At 37.9% G+C, this 21,387-nt stretch overlaps 1 non-coding gene across 1 annotated transcript; it reads right to left on the bottom strand.

Moving 5' to 3' along the window:
* Positions 1 to 17,353: 17,353 nt before the first annotated feature.
* Positions 17,354 to 17,425, bottom strand: Trnah-gug (transfer RNA histidin (anticodon GUG)). The gene has a single exon. It is a non-coding gene; the product is annotated as a tRNA-His (tRNA).
* Between the last annotated feature and the right edge of the window lie 3,962 nt (positions 17,426 to 21,387).

Below are 21,387 nucleotides of genomic sequence, written 5' to 3'. Positions count from 1 at the left end.
ATGCAATAAAATTGGCAATGAAACAGATAAGCGCCTTCGTTTGCATTTAATACGAGTACTTGTAAGTAGCGAAGTTAGCAAATTATCGCCAAAGCTATTTATAGCATCGATAGATTTTTGAAAGTGATCAATATTTTTTGATATTATCTGAGTTATAATTTCATAAAGAAGCTTAGCTTATTTCAAAGTTTTTCGGAATTGCATTATATCTGATTTATATGGCATTATTTCGTGAAGAAAATTCGAATCAGTAGCAGAGAAAAACTGTCGATAAATCGAATACACGCGCTGTGGAATGTTGAAAAACCTGAACATATAGGCACTGAGATTAAAATTAAATTAATTAAAATTAATTTACAATTAAATTTTGTGTGTAAATAATTTGTGGACTTTCTTTACACCAGAATCGACAATTTTGTCTACCTCTCAGATAAAAGTGAGCCTCTACGGAGAAAAAAAATCGTTATCGTTTTGTAGTTGTTCTCGGGCGAAATCAGCAAATATACGCGATTTACGATGGTTCAAGGGCTTCAGTTTTTGAGTTAGAATAATTTTATACGAATGCAAACTCAAATTCTTTCTCAAAATACGTCAGGTTGTGGTTTGAGACAATACCAGTTCTCGAGAACGTCTTGGATTCGACAAATTGTGCTTCTACATCTTACGTAAATGCCACAATATGGCCAAGTGACACTCATTATTGACCGTCTATCCCTCCGGAACAAATTCATAATGCGCAAAATCTCGAATATCGGAAAAAAGCACTGAGCATCCCTTTGATTTTTGAGCGGCTTTGGTGTGGTTTTTTGTTTTTTCCTGCTATTCCGATGATTCTTGACTTTTTTGCATATCCAACTCATAAGCCCATGTCTCTTCTCATGCTCTCCATGAATGTGGGATTGGAGTTCGCACGATCAAGCATGTCCAAAGAGACCTGTTTATGGTACTCTTTTTAAAGAAAATTCAGCTTTACCATGACAAGTCGAGCAAGAACTCATTTCATATCCAAAATATTCACCAAAATATTTCGAGCGGACTATCGAGAGATGACGAGCTCTCTTGTTATTTCTCTAACACGATTTCCAAGCATCATACCCTTAATCATTTTTTTAATATTTTCTTCAAATGAAGAGTTCGAATATGCGTGCAGTGCAGTGTCAACTGATCTGCATTTTCTGCAGGCAAGCTGGACGCTTAACTGTGTATCCCTCGGTATTCTACTCTAAATGTGTCTCAGTATTCTACCCGGAAGTCTATGAGCCTCTCCAACGTTTTCAACAGAAGGCCGGAAAACTTTGCAATGAAGTGAGAGCTCTTATTGGGCTTCGATATAAATAATGTCTAACTAAGCTTTTGTTACATGCAGATTCAAGAAAGTTGTACAGGTTTTCGGGAGCTTCCCATTGAATTCCTTCGTCGGATTGATTCAACCAAAGTGAACATCTATGAGTAGGTTTTATAACTTCTCGGTACTCATGTTCCATCCATCAGCAGCATTTGTTAGATATCCTAGTGGAGTCGAGTTTTTCGTCAGAATGCTGACTCTTGACTTTATTTTGGTCGTTACTAGAGCCACTTTGGATAACCTTGTGAAAAAGCCTTCTGCTCAAAGATCTGACCCAAGTCAGCTCCGATGCCCGCCAAAGGAGTTTTCCTTTATCTTTCTGAGTTTTCGGAGGACGGTAGTTTTAATGAGTAGGCCTACAGTCAGAGCTAAAAACGTTGACATACTTATCGATGGCGCCCATCGGATAAGAACGAATCCTTGTCGGGTGCGATGGAAAGAGCTGATCGAAATTTTGTGCAATGCAGGTCTCTCGTAGTAGACTTGTCATAATATTTGAATATCTAAGCTAATTTCGATAGAGATATACCATCTTGTCAGTTTAGTTTAACCTTATTGGTTTGGATTACTGTGCCTTGGAATTTACCATATGGTCCATTTCTAATTCATAAAACACACAATTTTCCCCAAAGACTCATTCGAAGCTTTTGCCTATCAAGTGTTGAGAATTTCGGTACTTAAGTTATATACCAAATGTGCGCACTTACTCATTTTGTCTATCCACAAAGAAGATCAGTAAACTTACTTGGTTTCATAGGTCATCTTATACGTTGGCAACTTGAACAAGTGAGAAAGTAAAAATACAATTTATTAGCTACTAGCTGGCCCCGCAGCCGTTGTCCTGCGTGAAATTATATGTTTTGAAATGAAAAGAAAGTTGAATTTATCATTTCATTTTTTTTTTCAATGTAACGCAGCTTGATAAACAAAATTTTTTGGTTTCTGTTCCGGTGTACAGAAAAGATTGCTTTCCAACTCGTGTGCACGCCACGTATATCTGGCCGTGTGAAAAACATAGAATTTCCAAACTTATTGCACACACTATGCGACTATCCTTGTGTCCTGTTGAGTGTCATCTCAAATGCAATTTTCGCTGGAAACTGAAATGGCAAATCGTTGGAACTCAAAGAAATTCGTTGAATCAAGCATTCAGCCCTTTGTATTCGATAGCTGCGTCACAATCAGTCGGGTTCCATTACATAGTTTCGGCGCTTGCAGATTGCAAAACATAATAACGACAGATCAAACTTTGAGACGCAAATGATGCGGTGGCATACCAAGCCTCTCCAAAGAATTTAGAAACTCCACTGGATAATTCACGGCGACGTCTTCAATGGAAAGACGATCGGTCGATTTGTATGAGCGCAAGTCTTCCGGAATTTGACTTTGAATCTTCCAGTTTAAGTCAAGAACATCTGTATTTTTTGGCAGTTAATATTGCGCGTGCATTTAAGGAATCATAGTTAAGATAATTTGGCCAATGTCCGAAGATTGGTGATGAGTTCATCTTTCGTGAATTGATAAACCGCAGATGGAATTGATATCAAACCACCGGAAGCATCAACCGGAATTGACCCATTTCCAATTTTTAGCGAATATCTCATAATTGACGCGGATTTAAAGGCTGATATGGTGAAATGATTATCGCGAAAAGTGTGGGAACTTCAGTGGCATTCGAAGTAGCTATCGCATCGTCCAACATTTGTTTCCACTGATTATCGTGTTCCAGCAATTGTAATTGCACACACCATACCATTCACAGTACGCAATACGCCGCGTACATTAATCAGTAGCAACCGAAGGTAGAAGCAATCATCGTTTTTTGGGTGGGTTGTGTAAATTCATCCTAATGCATTAGTTGAGAACACACCTGAATGTCCATCTACTGTTCGGTCTTGCTTTCAGCGTAACTATTTCTTCGACGATGCATTCCATGAATGCAAGGTATTTTCAAATAGAGCAATGTTCTCGTAAGCGGATCACTGACGAAAGTTGAGAAAAAAACTCGTCAATGTTAGTTTTGTTGTTGGCGGTGTTACCACCGGCTGTAATGTATTCTCTGGGCTGAAATAAACTCTTTGGCCAATCTCCATTTTAACTGCGAGACACACAACAATCGGAAACCGTTCATGAATTGCAAAAGTAAATATCCTACAAAGCGCTTTATTGCAGTTCACGTATGGACCGTATCGTTTAAGACCATTAAGCGCCATGTTGCTTCCCTTGGTGACGTACTTACAAACGTATTTTATAGATTACACCAAACTGCAATACTAAACATTGATATGAGTTTAGAATGTGAATTAGACAACAGTGGAGAATATAGTACGATCCATATATTTTTAACTTCGATATTCACTACTCTAAGTTGTATGGTCGTCTGATGAGCTACGACGATGGAGTGGATATCCATCATTTCCAGTTTGCGATTCCGAAAGAAAAGCAAGCGGATAGTGTTTCGTGCATTTATTGTTAGACATATAAACCGAAAAGGGATTGTAGTGTCCGCAAGGTCCATGAACCATATTGCTTTCCACCACTTCATATAATACTGGATCTTTCACACGTAAAGTTTTCACTGAATAATTTTCAATTGTTCAATTCACAACCTGTCGTAAAGCATCGTAAATCGTAATAGTAATAATTTTTCTCTTGAATAGCCGGAATAAAAAAGCAAGCGATCGAGACTGAACTATTCAAATAATTTCCAAATCAAAATATTGAAAAACCAAACAGAAATTGAAAAAAAATGTTTTTGGAAAAAAGTTACTTTTTGGAATTATCCAATTTGCCGACTTTTCATGAAAAGTATAAGATGTTTTTATTTCTAAACCTTCCTTAATCCACAACGAACAACCTCTTAAAATTTCCTCAATATTGGTTCAGCCGTTCTCTTAGCGTTACTAACGAACAAACATTCATTCGTTTGTATGAGAAAAAGAAAAGGACTGTTTTTAGGGGTTTTCCGGCAATTATTCGAATAATCCCTGAACCTAAACGAATATTTTAAAAAAAGAATTATCAAATTTCGTTCAGTCGTATTAAAGTTATGAGCGTACATACATTTTGGCGATTCATTTTTACATACATACATATTTATATAGACGAAGATGTAAGGTTGTTTTTATTGTTTTTTTTTTTTTTTTGAAGAAATGAAATATTGAAATGATTCCTACAAACATGAATTTTGAACAAATGCTTATGATTTGAAATATAATTTTTGTATTTATGAGTTGTATTAAATTTTGACATAAAGAGATAAAAAGTATCCTATGTCCTTACCCTGGTTCTAAGCTAACTCTCCACCAATTTTCAGCCAAATCGGTTCAGCCGTTCTTGAGTTATAAATGGTGTAACTAACACAACTTTCTTTTATAAAGGGTGATTTTTTAAGAGCTTGATAACTTTTTTAAAAAAAAAAACGCATAAAATTTGCAAAATCTCATCGGTTCTTTATTTGAAACGTTTGGTTCATGACATTTACTTTTTGAAGATAATTTCATTTAAATGTTGACCGCGGCTGCGTCTTAGGTGGTCCATTCGGAAAGTCCAATTTTGGGCAACTTTTTCGAGCATTTCGGCCGGAATAGCCCGAATTTCTTCGGAAATGTTGTCTTCCAAAGCTGGAATAGTTGCTGGCTTATTTCTGTAGACTTTAGACTTGACGTAGCCCCACAAAAAATAGTCTAAAGGCGTTAAATCGCATGATCTTGGTGGCCAACTTACGGGTCCATTTCTTGAGATGAATTGTTGTCCGAAGTTTTCCCTCAAAATGGCCATAGAATCGCGAGCTGTGTGGCATGTAGCGCCATCTTGTTGAAACCACATGTCAACCAAGTTCAGTTCTTCCATTTTTGGCAACAAAAAGTTTGTTAGCATCGAACGATAGCGATCGCCATTCACCGTAACGTTGCGTCCAACAGCATCTTTGAAAAAATACGGTCCAATGATTCCACCAGCGTACAAACCACACCAAACAGTGCATTTTTCGGGATGCATGGGCAGTTCTTGAACGGCTTCTGGTTGCTCTTCACCCCAAATGCGGCAATTTTATTCGTAGGCCATTCAGAAATGAGCTTCATCGCTGAACAAGTTTCTGAAATTTCGCTACTCAATGCGGGTAATGTTACCATATGTTCGCTCTTACTCATATTGTCTAACCACAAAAAGTTCAGTAAACCACATACTACTATGACTCATGTCATGTCATTTTATAGTCCCATTTACGTTGGCAACCTGAACAAGTGAGAAACTAAAAATACAACTTATTAGCGATTTAGAACTTATTTACTCAGACATTATTTCCGAAGGTACCAAAAACCTACCGAATATCTACCTTGAAACATCAGCAAATAGCATAAAGCTACTTGCCATTAACAGCTCAGCGCCAGACAGTATGGCAGAGCGTCTGAGACCTTAAGAAAAGAAGTATGTATATAAGTATGCTTACATAGTTTTGTATATATTTACATATTTTTATATACATATATAGATCAGCATGTGCTATACATATACATAAATCTATATAGTATACTAGTACACTATACAATGTGGCACAACAAAACGCCTACACCACAAGTGGTCCAAAAGTCAAAAATTGGCGACGACAAGTCTACCAACTGTTGGAATTTCGCAGTTTCCACAAAAGCAAGTCCAAGCCTTACGATCTACACAGTTTGTTCGCCATGTACTTGCTGTGACAATGCGTTGTGCTAGAGGACACACGACATGCGGTGCGCCGCGGCACGTCCCAAAATGTCCTTAACCTTTCGTAAAAACAAACACAATTCGATTTCGCTTGACTTGGACAATAATCATTTTTATATGCTTGGTAATAAAAAAAAATTTCGCTATGGTTACAGGCAGCAAGCCAAATAGCTGCGCTCGGACACATGCGCACTAGCCGAAGAAACCATGAGTCGCCGACATGCTGGGTGTCATTTAACGCTTCTTTATGCATTTAACAAGACTTTTGTATGATCAAATACCATAGTGATTTCGGGCTGATCAGAGATACCTATTCTTCTATAGTACGCTATACGTTTTCTTAGGTTCTTTCGACATTTGTTGGTCAGAAAAGACTATATAAAATATATATATATGCCAAATGGGGTGTGGTGCGTGCTGTAAATGTCGCTGTGTTAGCTCTACTGCTATTTTCCATATCCGGTTGCATGCTTTAATCAAAATTTGTTAAATAAAACAGTTGATTTCCGCTTAACGATGCAAAGAAACCGCTGTCCTACGTTCGCAGGAACAAAAAAACTTGGGCATTTTAGTAAAGTGTGAAATTGTTTGAGTCTTCCACTGCTATATTCAATTTTATTTAATTTTGTTTTTTTGTTTTGTAATTATTTTCTTTCTGTATTACCGACATTCCTACATGGTTAAGGATATACCAACCAAATTCGCTAAATTGTTGAGCCATTTTGACGTCATACTCATAACCACTTGCCTCGACATCAGTAATGATGCATTCGAGGAATGTAGAGGCGTCGGCTATATTGTAAAGCATCTCTTTTAAAACCTCTTTTCGTTGTCGCGTGAGCAGAAAATTCAGATCTTTTGGCATGAGTCCAGCATTATCACGCTTCATATCCAAAATGTTGACCAAACTGTATTGTGTCCATTCATAAGAGATGTTGAGATCATTTGCCACCCGAAACGATAATTTTTTATCACAATGTCAATGCACAAATGCTTTTTCGATGTTATCGTCATTAACAGAGGTAGATCAACGTCGCTTGTGGCATCGAAAAATATTGGGTAGTCGAAGAAGTCTTTTCGTATTTCTAATCACACTTCAACTTATTTTTCTTTAATTTTTAACGAACTTTAAAGAACCAAATATGTACCATTTTGGTGGACTACTTTTTCCATTTTGCCGCTAGAGATATTATTCCATCAGCGTAAAACTTTTCTGGTTTTTTTGCGAAAAACTGCGACAAGTAATTTTCACAGGCTTCTCTTGAAGCGCACTTTACTACTTTACTCCATTAAGGGAGTTACGCAATGATCGAAACAAATGATAGTTCGATGGTGCAAGGTGAGGGCTAAATGATGGATTCATCAAAGCTTTCCAGCCAACCTCTCCCAGTTTTTGCCGAGTCATCAAAGATGTGTATCGTCTAGCGTTGTTCTGATGGAAGACGAAGCCCTTTCTGTTGATCAGTTCCGGCCGTTTTTTTAAATTTCTTGCTTCAATCTCATCAGTTGTTGACAGTAAAATGTAGAATCAATAATTCGACCAGGCTGGAGCAGCTCATAGTGGATGATTTCTTTCCAATCCCACCAAACACTCAGCATAACCTTTCGAGGCGTCAATCCTGGCTTTGCGACCATTTGTTGAGCTTCACCACGCTTGGACCATAATCTTTTTGCACATTATTGTCGTATTTGATTCACTTTTCGTCTCCTGTTACTATTCGCTTCAGAAATGGTTCGATTTCATTTCGTTTCAGCAAAGAATCGCAGATGTTAATTCGGTCCATTAAATTTTTCGCTATTTTGTGGTACCCAAACATCGAGATTCTTTTTGTAGCAACGATTCTATTTTAAAAGCTCGTTGCAGCTACTTTATCTTTGACCGCTTTCGCTTCACTTTTATTGTTGCAATCATAAATTTGTTCACCAATTTCCCTGTAGTGATAAGCTTATCTTGTAACATCCATAAAGACAACGAATTTGGAAAGCGGACGAGTACATCCAACCTGTATCGACAGAGAAGAATAATGAGCTTGCTGGTGGTTATTGGCAGGCAAGCAGCATATTATTTTACATGTCTATAAGTACTTGTATAAGTATAGTATTAATAAGAAGAGGAGAACAGTGTGTCGGAGAGTCTCTAATATTACATATTAATGGAGTAGGTAGGAGTAAGTTTCATGTAAAATTACTTACGTATGATTAAAATATTTCTTCATATGCCACTATTGCTAAAGAAATTTCTGATAACTTAAAAAAACAACATCGTTCTTCGTTACTTGCGCTTAATCTAAACTTTACCGGCCAAGCGTCCCGAAAATGGCTATCACGGAGTAGAACATACAAAATTTCACGTTCGTTGACACCAATTGGAGACACCAAGTGTAGTCAAGTTCTTCTCCACCTGGTCTTTCCAACGGAGTGTATGTCTTCCTCTTCCTCTGCTTCCCCCGGCGGGTGGAGTACTCTCAGAGCTGGGGTGTTTTCATCCATTCGGACGACCTAGCTCATTATAGATCACATAAATGCAGAGCTGAGGCTTAAGTCAGTGCTGCTCGTAACAATAGTTTTATATTTACATAAGTTTACTCATCTACAGCCTTTTATATGAACAACTGGTTCTATTGGTCAGTGATCTTTGAGGTTTTAAATTGACGATTAAGTGATACATATCGATCCTCTTTTCACGGGTACTTGCTATTCGAATCTCATCATAGTCAGGCAATTGAACGCCTACTCCATCGTCATTGATTAGGGAATCGGATTCACCATCTTCAGGAGTTATGCTTCCACTGCCGTTTAGCAAGCTGGAAAAGTATTCCTTCCATAATTCCAGTATGCTCTCGGCATCACTTACTAGATCAACTCTGGGGGTTCAACAGGAGTATCCTCCGGTCTTAAAACCTTCTTAGAGTCACCGTTTCTTTTCGCATCTGTAAAACTCTAGAGAATTACACCTGTCGACCAGCTTGTGAAGCTCTTCGTACTCACACATTTCGACCTATCTTGTTTTTTTGTCTGCAAATGCGTCTCGCTTTCCTATTCAGCTCTCGGTATCTATCCCATCTCGCTAGTATTGTGGTCGATTGTACCGTTGTGAGGTAGGCAGTCTGTATTCTCTCCACTGGGACAAGGCACTCCTCATCATACCTGCTATTCTTTTGTCTTTTCCGAAAACCAGTGTTTCCGTTGGAATCCAGTAGTTTGGACCATAAACCAATCGTTAGGCGAAACAGTGGTCCACATATCGATTTGAAATTTAGCACGCGTCCTCTTCTTCTTAAAAAGCTGTTCATTTATAGAACCTGCCGATATCGGAACACTATAGTACAAGCTGCCATTCAAACTGAACGAACATAATCACGTATGAAAAATTTTTTTCTTTGACGAGATATCTTCATGAAATTGGCTTAAGCATTTATTTTTTGAGGATTAGCTCTTTCAAATGTTGGCCGTGGCTACGTCTCAGATGGTCCATCTGTCAAGTTCAATTTCCGATGAGTCATTCGATCATTTCGACTGGTAACTGACGAATGACACGCGTGATGTTTTGCTTCAAAGCATGAATCGAAGCGGGATTGTCCGCATAGACTTTAGACTTTACTCGTACATATCTCCACAGAAAAAAGTCTAACAATGAAACCATGAAATTATCTGCTCACCGAAGTGTTGTCTCAATAAATTCACAAATCCATTGATTGAAGCGATTTGTGGGACCATATGTCGCCGAGATCACGAGCTACAATTTGGGACATCAAATAATTTTTGGAAAAAATGGACCGATGATTCCACCGGCGCACAAGCCACGCCAAACCGCTGTTTTTTTTTTTCTAGATGAAATGACAGCCTTTTAATTTCTTCGGGTTGCTCTTCACCCCAAATGCGGCAATTTTCTTTGTTAACATACCCTTTAAGCCAAAAATGAGCCTCATAGGATTTTCTTGGAACTTTTCAAGAGCTTATAGAGCGAAGGATGCATCTTGGGACACGACTCATGCGTGATCTGTCAAAAAATGACAAGTTTTCTCGAGTAGATATTTAAGTTTTAAGAGCTTGAAAAATTAGTTGGGAGATTAATCAGATCGTATAAGAAGATAGGGTTTGAACTAATTACTCTTATATTTGGATTCTATTGAGAGATTTGTATAAACATTTAGGTTCAAGTTTCAATTCAATCGGATCCAGTAAACTTAGCTAAAACATAAGGACTCAATTCCAAGCGATAATTTTTCAGAAGAGATTTCGTATGTCAAATAAAATTATTTTTGCTTGAGACAACTTAAACTACCATTTCATATGAACAACAAGGATGCATTTATGTATGTATATGGTATTTGTAAATCATTGAAAAATATCGCATGCTTTCACTTTCGAATGTTATTGCTGGTGTGGCAAAAGTGGCAAGTGGCAAACGTATAATTAATGAGATGCATGCGGCAGCAGCACTTTAAGCAATATTAACAACAACAGCAAACACTGGAGTAAGTAATATAAAATATATAACGCAAAGAATTGCGAAAACAACAACACAACAACAATTGCAGGAAAAATGAAATGAGAATGACCACGACGGCAGCAGAGTGTGGTTGGCAACGCGACCTATCATAAGAAATATGTTTTAGCCGACATGTCAACATAATTAATATTAAATTTTTGTGTCAGATAATGATAACGACTGTCGACTCGCCAGCCCGGCAGCCATACAACCAGCCCGGCACTTGCCACAATGCGCAACAGGCGAATCCGCTGCCGACACCCAATTGTTGTTGGCCATTTGCTGGGCTCTCGCTCGATTGTAGCCACAACAAACAGCACCAACGCCGCCAACGACAACAACAACAACAAACGCTATTAAGTTACCGCGACGAACATCTTCATCAACGAGCCAATGCAGAGTTGCAGCAAAAACGCAGCAAGAACAACAAACAATCGCGCACATGTTGACAACAATTGCATTGGCAGGCAACCGGTTGCCAACAACAACAACACGGAGCTTTTTTTCCGCTGCCGCCAATTCAAAAAATGTGTTGCTGCTACATTTAGCTGAGTTTATATAAAAGCACAAAAATAACAATGCCAGCAACAACAACAACAAGCACAACAGCAGCAACAGCAACAGAAATGAAATCATTTAATCGCTTCTGTTGATGGTATTAAGTGCTCGCAGTTGATTGGTTGCGAGAGGGGGGAGGAGCGGTGCAAGTCAGTTGTCAAGTGCGAGGCAGAGCAAAAACAAAAGCAACAACTGCTCCACGACGCTTCAATGGCATAAGTAGTAATAGTTGGAGAAGAAGTAGCAGCAGAAGTAGTCGCAGCGGCGGCGGCAACAACAACAACAGCAAACAGGTAGCAACGACGACAGCCAGCAATAATAAGCGAAACGTTTAAAATAAGCCGCCATCGGAGTTTTTAATTTAAATTGAAACGCATAAAGTTAAATAATTTACAATTTTCAAAAGTGCACGGGAGCGTGTGTGTGTGCGTGCGCATGCGCATTTGGTCGCATGGCGTGGCGCGATATGCGAAAAAATCGCTATGAGTATGTATTTTTGTACATTAGCATTAACACGATGTAACTGGAAATAAATTATAGGCAATTTCTGCACAATTTTCAAAGGTGACTAAGTTGTCCATAATGTTGTTTGGAATGTATGGGCCTTCTAGCATAATTATTTTGAAATTTCGTAAATAATATTTCTGAGATTAAAAGAAAATTTACTCAGAAATAAAATGTAAACATATTTTTACAACAAAAACAAGAAAGTTATCCATTGAAGTTAGAATAATATTCAAAAATAAAGAAAGTTCCATAAATGAACTTGATTTTGACGTGTTCAATTTGTATGGGAGCTATATGCCATAGTAGTCTGATCTGAAAAAAATCTAAAAATATTGTACTGTTATCCTAAGAAAATAAGCTAAGCAGAATTTTGAAAATATATCTTTCCAAATAAAAACGTTTTCCCTACAAGGACTTAATTTTGAATGATCAATTTGTATGGAAGCTATATGCTATAGTGGTCCGATTTGGATTTTTTTTTTATATTTTAGTGCTACCCTAAGAAAATAATTTTCGTTGAATTTCAGGAAGATATCTTTCCAAATAAAAAAGTTTTCCTTACAAGAACTTTATTTTGATAGATCAGTGTTTATGACAGCTATATGCTATAGTAGTCCGATCTAGAAGTTTTTCATAAATATTATACTGCTGCTTAAAAAAATTATTTATGTTAAATTTCAGGAAGATCTCTTTCCAAATAAAAAAGTTTTCCTAACAAGATTTAAATTTGGTAGATCAGTTTGTATGGCAGCTATACGCTATAGATTTTCGACTAGAAAAATTTCTAAAATTTTTGTAACGGGTGATTTTTTTGAGGTTAGGATTTTCATGCATTAGTATTTGACAGATCACGTGGGATTTCAGACATGGTGTCAAAGAGAAAGATGCTCAGTATGCTTTGACATTTCATCATGAATAGACTTACTAACGAGCAACGCTTGCAATTTTCAGTGAATGGGCCCTAGAAAAGTTGGCAGAAAATCCGCTTTTTTATCGACAAATTTTGTTCAGCGATGAGGCTCATTTCTGGTTGAATGGCTACGTAAATAAGCAAAATTGCCGCATTTGGGGTGAAGAGCAACCAGAAGCCGTTCAAGAACTGCCCATGCATCCCGAAAAATGCACTGTTTGGTGTGGTTTGTACGCTGGTGGAATCATTGGACCGTATTTTTTCAAAGATGCTGTTGGACGCAACGTTACGGTGAATGGCGATCGCTATCGTTCGATGCTAACAAACTTTTTGTTGCCAAAAATGGAAGAACTGAACTTGGTTGACATGTGGTTTCAACAAGATGGCGCTACATGCCACACAGCTCGCGATTCTATGGCCATTTTGAGGGAAAACTTCGGACAACAATTCATCTCAAGAAATGGACCCGTAAGTTGGCCACCAAGATCATGCGATTTAACGCCTTTAGACTATTTTTTGTGGGGCTACGTCAAGTCTAAAGTCTACAGAAATAAGCCAGCAACTATTCCAGCTTTGGAAGACAACATTTCCGAAGAAATTCGGGCTATTCCTGCCGAAATGCTCGAAAAAGTTGCCCAAAATTGGACTTTCCGAATGGACCACCTAAGACGCAGCCGCGGTCAACATTTAAATGAAATTATCTTCAAAAAGTAAATGTCATGAACCAATCTAACGTTTCAAATAAAGAACCGATGAGATTTTGCAAATTTTATGCGTTTTTTTTTTTTTAAAAAAAGTTATCAAGCTCTTAAAAAATCACCCTTTATTTCTATTTTAAGAAAATAAGCTGTGTTAAATTTTGGAGAGATATCTCCTCAAATAAAAAAGTTTTCCTTACAAGAACTTTATTTTGATAGATCAGTGTTTATGACAGCTATATGATATAGTAGAGCGATCTGGAAAATTTCTTCAAATATTGCGGGGCTGCTTTAAAAAAATAATTTTTCTTAAATTTTAATTCGATATTTTTCCAAATAAAAAAATTTTTCCTTACAAGGACATAATTTTGATCGTTCGATTTGTATGGCAACTATGTATAACCTGTAGTCTCTGGACGGTTTGGACAAATGAGTAGCATATTAGGCAGAAAAGCTTGTGCATTTTTTTGATTATTTTCTTTACATATTTATACGCTTAACAGCTTGTTAAGTCAAAAAAGGCTTGGAAGGGGCAGAAAATTTGGCATTTGCCTAGAACGATGAAACTTGCTACACATTTTGCTTGGCATCATGAGAAGATAGGTATTGTAAATGTGCGGAATGGGACCATTGCAATGCCCGCAAAATATCGTTAATAGAAAGCTTATAAAGTGATATGTAAAAGATTCGACGCGAAGAGCGAATATAAAAACCTATAATTTGGTTTTGGAAAGGACTATCTGTAGCTTAAACTTCTTTGAAAAATTTCGCATAGCTCCACACCTAATAGATTTAATGTAATTTCAAGCCTTTTGACGAATTGACACCTAAATAAATGGACTCTTCTATCGGAAGCTCTCCATCAATTCTGGTTCTAAGCTACCCGACCGCTTTAGCGCTTTTCAAGCCCAGTTGGCTTCCATCAGCCGGTAGATGTAGTGCTCCCAAGTGCAGCCTTCTTCAAGGAGATGTGAATTCACCCAAATATCCGAGCGGCTATACTGGCGCTGAGCTCGCTGACTATGCGCTCGAAACTAGTCAAGGATTGCATGACCTCATTAGCAATAGGTTCAAGCTTTACCATATTAGACTTATTTGGGTGCTCGGTTACAGCAGAATCGCACCATTAACCCAATTACATCCGACTTGAAGTGACTCGATTGTCCTACCTGCATTCTAGTTATGGAAGTCCAGTGAGTTCGGCAAGTGCTGGCCAACAACCAGAACTTTTGCGACTGCGAATTAATACAGGCCCAAAGTGAACTGTAAAAGGTCGCCCGAACTACCTGAACTTAGCAAAGCCAATCAAAACTAAAATTTAAATATCTTTCTAGTTATTAACAGAACTTCTGCGAACCTAAAAAAGAAACTGGAATTGATACTAACCCCGTTAATAAATTTTTGGGGAGCTCAAAATGATTCGCAGATCTATGAGGTGATGTATTTTAAGGAACAAAAGTGAGATCCATCTAATTCGGATCAACTTTATGACCTTCCTCTTTCTCTGCTTCCACCAGCGGGTACTGAATCGACAAACCTTCAAAGCTGCCATGTTCTCTTCCATCCGGACTTCAAGACCTAGCTAGCGCAGCTGTTGTACTATAAACCTTCGGGAAAAGCTTCTTCTTGAACACTCCTAAGGCCGACTAAACAAATGATGTCCGGGATTGACGAGAAACTTGTAGAGTTTGGTCTTTGATCGTCGGGAGAGGACTTTACTTTTCAATTGCCTACTCAGTCCAAAGTAGTACCTACGAGAAATAATCAGGAATGATTTTAAAATCTTTTTCAATGCTATTATTCAATGATAAATGCCATGAGATTGAAAAAGTAGTAACTTCTTCATCAAAAGTTGGGAGCTTGGCTGGGCTCCTCCTCCTCATTCACGTTAAACGCCTTCATGATATCCGAATTATGAAAAACTTCTCGAACAAACATTTTCATCACACATCTAATATAAGTATATACTAAAATGAACTCGAGAACACTTGACTTCATGTCATGCCACGGAAATGACATTGCAGTTGTTTGCAACAAAGCTAAGCAATTTTGTCCAAATCACACTTTAATTACAGTTAAATTTTCAAAAACGAGCATTTTATGACATTAACCTAAGCTAACTGCGCCGAGTTAGTGTTAACAACAGGAGGCTACTGAACATTAGCAACTCAGCGGCAGACATGGCCTATAGAATCTGTAAAGAGTTCTATAGAGAACTGGAGAACACAGCATTGTAAGGATATGCAAAGGCAATCTAAGGCTGAACGCCACAAGTGGTCAGTGGTTGACAATGCTGACATTACAATCAGACAATGAACGGTAGAGGTAGAGAGACAATTAAAGTCTGTTAAAAGTAGAGACACAATGAATGTCTGGTATGTTAGAAGTAGAGAGAGAAAGAGAGTCATATAGAAATAGAGGCAAGTGAATAAGATAATTGTAAACGAATAATGAGTGCCTGCAGTTAAACGGTTTTGAATGCCCGCGCAGCACTTGGTGACATTTTCAAACGAGTATCCGATATTTGAGAACTATTGACCTTCAGCAGAATCTCCAACCGGTAGTAACTAGTGACAGAAAACGCTGCATGCAAGCTGTTTATGGCTAGTACCAGTCCAGCATTGTGGAAGTAATACCAAAATTTTGCTTTTCCTTCAAGTTTTTACCTTATAATCTTTTCTACTCTTCCTTAAAAATAAATTTCGTGCAAATAAATTCACTTCGGGACATTGATGTCCCTTTCGCTGACCAACAATAAAATCCAAAGTGCGACATTACAATTAATCAATAGGCGATAAATTCTCAATTCATTCTCAATTCTTTCTCAATTCACCTTCAATTCATTGTATTGCAGTCGGCCGCCAAATGAACGCATAACTTTATGACATGAGAAATGCATCAGCAATTCAATTTCACACTAAGTGCAAATCAGTTTTAGACACAAAAAAGTGTTCAAGCCTTGCCATCAAACATCAATCACATTAGAACTGTCAAAAAATGTTGCAAACGCTGAAAACGCACTTTTATGACAGCACATCATATACAAAAACAAATCAATATTTATATGCCACAACACCAACAGACAAACATACAGATATACGCACGTAACACTGTACAATATTGCAGGAAACAATTGACGATTGACGCCGTTCGACCGCAAAGTAAAGTCGCTCTTGCGACATTGTTGTTGCTCTGACGCTGTTACCTTCGCTGCTACTCTTCCGTCTTTTAAGTCAGCGCTGCTGTTTGCTTTTCTGCCATTGTTGTTGTTATTATTTTTTGTACCCTGATAAGACGCGCAACGGATTTATGGCACTTAGCTGCCATAACTTATCACCAGAAATTCCATAAATATCACCATTGGCACATCAAAAACGCAGAGCTGCACAAAAAGCGTGTAGCTGCGAATGAAATTGTGTATCAATGTCTGATCCCAAGGCAATATTTATGAATTTTTAATAGTCTGCTGTTTTTGTAAAGCGAAAGTGTGCTCGCGGATTTTCGAAAACACAAGATTTGAAGTCAGATCATAGTTTGGGAACATGCGTGTAATATTTTCGGAACTCTAACTGCAATAAAACGATTCGTATCTTATAGAAGAACAATAATAATGAGGGACTAATAGAGTTTGGTCTTTGTTCGTCGAGAGAGACTTTACTTCTCAATTGCCTACTCAGTCCAAAGTAGCACCTATTGGCAAGAGCTATTCTGCGTTGGATTTTAATACTGACGTTGTTGTTGCTGTTAATGCTGGTTTCAAGATAGACGAAATTATCTAAGACTTCGATATTATAATTGCCAACAGTAACGTGGGAGCCAAGTCGCGGGTGCGATGACAGGAGATATTTCGCCTTGACCTCGTTTCCAGATCTACATATAAGCTTCGCTTTTGATGAAATTATAAAGAGTCCCATTTAATCCTATCGGTTATTCCCTTAATACACACGACAACGATCTAAATAATATTATAAAAAACTATCGGACGATGAGACAGGCATGATTATGTCGATATATTATGTAACTCAATATTCAAACCCCCAGTTTTCATAGAGTACGATATATTTAAACTAAGCTTTTAGTAAAAAAATTTAATAAAAATATTAACTTCCAACCGTGACAATGCCTCTAGGAAGCATTGCCGTGACCAGGATTCGAACCTGGGTTACTACGGCCACAACGTAGGGTCCTAACCACTAGACGATCACGGCTACTGGAAGCTTGCTACCAATTCAAATTAGTTTTTATCAAAAGCTACGTAAAACTAGATTTGTTGCATGGTCACTTTTATACATGCATGTGTATATACTAGTATAGATTTCGGTCTATGAATACGCTTGCATGCAGGCAATTAGGCAGTAAATAGAGCAGCGCATAAAATGAACTCGAAACCAGCAGGCGATTGAAGAAAGAAATGTTAGACACAGTACAACAAATCCAAAAAATATAATATTAAAAAATACAGCCAAACATTAGACACTCTAGGCTGTCGGAATGATCATTAATGCGCAACATTATCGGCATATTGTGAGGTCAAGTGTGGTCAGTTAAGGCGTTGTTAGCGTGTGCATTTAGTTTCAATAAGATATAATGATTAGTACCGTGATATTTTCGACCTTGTAGGAGATATAAACTAATTCCAAATTACTTTAAGTTAACAAATATCCCTATGATATATTCATAGATGGGAATCGTAATCATATAGTTATTGAAACGAATATACCTATTATATTAACGAAAAGGTAACTTCTGTGAAGTTTTCATCAATATTTAATAAATATATATTGTAAGTCTGGTAATGTAAGATTTCGATCGATATGTACGAAAAATACTAGTGGACTAAAGTAAAGTGAATCAAAGTATTTGATATATGGGACGAAGAGTGTACAATGAACCGATTCTATCCGCTATGGGCCTTAGAATACTTTACACAAAGTGAAACAAGCTCATAAAATATTGAATTAATATGTATTGACGTTGTTGGTTTTGTTGCAGTGACCGGAAAGACACCAAATATTTTAAGTAGAATTTTGTCACGTCGAAAGTCCATGTCCAGCTGAAAATCTACATACATACGTCTGTTTGGATTACTTCGAACCGACTATGTTGTAAACGTTTCATAGTAATGTCTTCCTATTCGATCCGATTTGACAAATTTTCACTTAAAATTTCCAGAGGTCAAGTTACACGTCTCATTTCGTATTCTTTTTGAAGCCTGAGCTATCTATTGAGAGATATAATTAGCTTCTAATATCAAAACAGAGTTGTGAAGAAAAGATAATCATTTCCTGATTAGGCGTGTATCACGCATATAATTCAGGTTTTGAACTGATTTATAACTATATAAAATTTACATCGCTGGCGTAAATACCTACAGCATACGTATGCATTATACCGTTCGGATAAGGATTTCTTTTCTCAGATATTAATTTCTAACCTAGCCTTTTTATACCTTAAATACTGGTCATGAAGTTCTTAACGTTCATAAGAAAATGTCGGAAGCGTTATAGAGTATATAGCAGAGAACTGCAACGAGTAATAAATTTTTATTCATAATCGAATCTGTCTGATTCTGTCTGTTCAGTTCAGCACTGTACATTGAATCCACAGTTTGAAGCATAGATGACTTTAGTAGATCTAAATCCATATGAATTTAGTTATTCGTAACCTTCAAAAGGCTGTTGGCCAATTCTGGACGCTCCTGATCGATCGCCTGCTTCGAGCGCTCCACTTGTTCGCACTAGCTGGTAGAATTAAGCCTCTGGCCATATGGGAGCAGCTCATAACGGATGAATCCCTTCCAAACCCACCAGATATACAGCAAAACCTTTCTGGCCGTCAATCCCGGCTTGGCCACTGTTTCAGACGATTCACCGGCCTTCGATCACGACCGTTTTCACTTGATATCGTCGTATGTGATCCATTTTTCGTCGCCAGTCACCATACGCTTCAAAAATGGGTCGAGTTCGTTCCGTTTCAGCAGCATAACCCAAGCGTTGATTTGGTCTAGAAGGTTTTTTTGCGTCAAATCATGCGACAACCAAACATCAAGCATTTTTTTCCAGCCTTCAGATGGTTTCAATTAGTTTGGTGACTAACTCCCATCTTCTGGGCGTTGTCACGACATGCCACATGCCGGTCTCTCGATGTTTTCCATAAACATCGCTAGCTTATCCATGGTGTCGTTTTCACCCGCTCTAAATCGTCGAAACCATTCTTCCGCTGTGCGAAGTGATAGAGCCCCTCATCCTTCAAAGCATCATTAATCTCAAGGAATGTTTCTCTAGCGGATTTGCCTTTAACGAAGGAAAACTTTAAAATAGCGCGAATTTCGGTGTTAGCGAACTCCATGTTTACACGTCTATAATTGTTGAACGCAATATCCAACGCTATCCATATCATGCATAGCATCATTTTTTATGTTTTGTCAAAGCCTTTGAAAGATGTATAGTATTGCCAGATACGAGCTCTGTAGCGCTTTATACATAGCCGCGAAATTTAAAGGACATAAAAGCGGAAGAAAGATATATGACAATTGATATAGAATTCTGCATAGATTCGGAAGAACTTATTGACCAGCCAACGATACAATCTTCGAACATATTATTCAGATCAAACCATTATAGGATACAGCTGCCATTCAAACTGACCGATCAAAATTAAGATGAAAATCTTATGAAGAAGATACTGTTTCCTTATTAAACAGCCTTTGTTGGACATGCAGGTTGTTATATCAAACGAATGTGCTTAGTAAAATCTAGCAATAGCTCCATTAAGTTTCAGCCGTTGATTGGTTATTTATTCAGATTTAATTTTGCATACCATATACTTGCTTTGGAAATGCTACTATGAATTGTATTAAAGTCTTGTTGCCACCGATGTTAATGCTTTTTCTTATACTTACATCTACTTAAATGCACCAAATCTTATGAATAGAATCAAGTTCAGGCTACTTGCTATGAAGCTTCTAAAAAACGCCTAAATTAATGAAAATACTTTCAGGGATTTCCATATATGTATTTCCTAATATATCAGTGGATTTAGTATGTTGCGGCAACCGTGATCCATTAGATCTAAGTTTTTGCGAACATATAGGATAGGAGAGAATAATTTTGTTTCTGAATTGTTGATAACCGCAATTAAACGAAGTAGCCTCATGGCAAAATCGTGATCACACAAAGAGTTATTCTATTGCAACCGAATGAATTGCGATCTTATGTGCCTTCGACCACCAACAGCACTGACCTAACCCACTTGACAAATCACCAAACACTCAAGACGAACGGTTGCATGCCCCAATGTGCCACATTTAAAATATAGTTTATGCACATGCTGCAACGATAAATGCGCCAGTGTCGATATGCAGAACTTTAATTAACTCTAAATTGCGTGCTATCAATAAATAAATAAATAAGAAATCGGCCAATAAAAGGTGAGCTCGACGAAAAATGCCGACACACGGGAATTCCGCCACGCTTAACAAGCGCAAAATTCATAATAAATTGCAGCAATGCATACGGCAAGCTAGAAAAGCCGCAAGGGGAGGGGAAAGGGGAGCGGAAAAACTGTCACGCACGCGCAACGGACATTATAAATGCATGTGTCAATGTATGTATGAATGTAAGTGGCAATGTGGCGTTGTGTTGGACGCGCGGATCCGGTATCGGATCGCATCAGGGCGCGTGCGCCACCAAACGAGTTAATTCGCAACGCATAATTTGCAAGTCGCTGCCGCTTATAACAACGGCTGGCGCGCTACATAACCTGCCGCCGCCGCCGCCAATAAAAACACATATGTACATACATACATGGATGTGTGTGAGTATTGGCACTGGTGTATAACTGTATGCACTTGCCTCGGCGCTTCTTAGTCAAAGTGCTGCTGCACTCGATTTTACATGTTTCTTTCGCCTTCCTCTATGTCCCCGCTGCTTTAATTGTATACCCTATGTTTTTGTTGTTGCTATTGTTGTTGTTGTCGTCTGCGGCATCTGTGGATCATTGCCGCATCAATGTCAACCGTGTTCGTTTACATTATTAATGACGAAACTTTCACGTGTTGCAGCGACCAACTGATTGCAGGCAGGCACTACACGCATACACACACAAGTATATGCTTATCTATTTATATACATATGTATAACTGTATATACTTATGCTGTGTGTGTATATT

Source organism: Bactrocera dorsalis, chromosome 4 (genome assembly GCF_023373825.1).
Source record: "Bactrocera dorsalis isolate Fly_Bdor chromosome 4, ASM2337382v1, whole genome shotgun sequence".
Lineage (NCBI taxonomy): Eukaryota > Metazoa > Arthropoda > Insecta > Diptera > Tephritidae > Bactrocera > Bactrocera dorsalis.
Note: the sequence above shows the minus strand (reverse complement) of the source record. Positions and strands in the feature narration are given on the sequence as shown.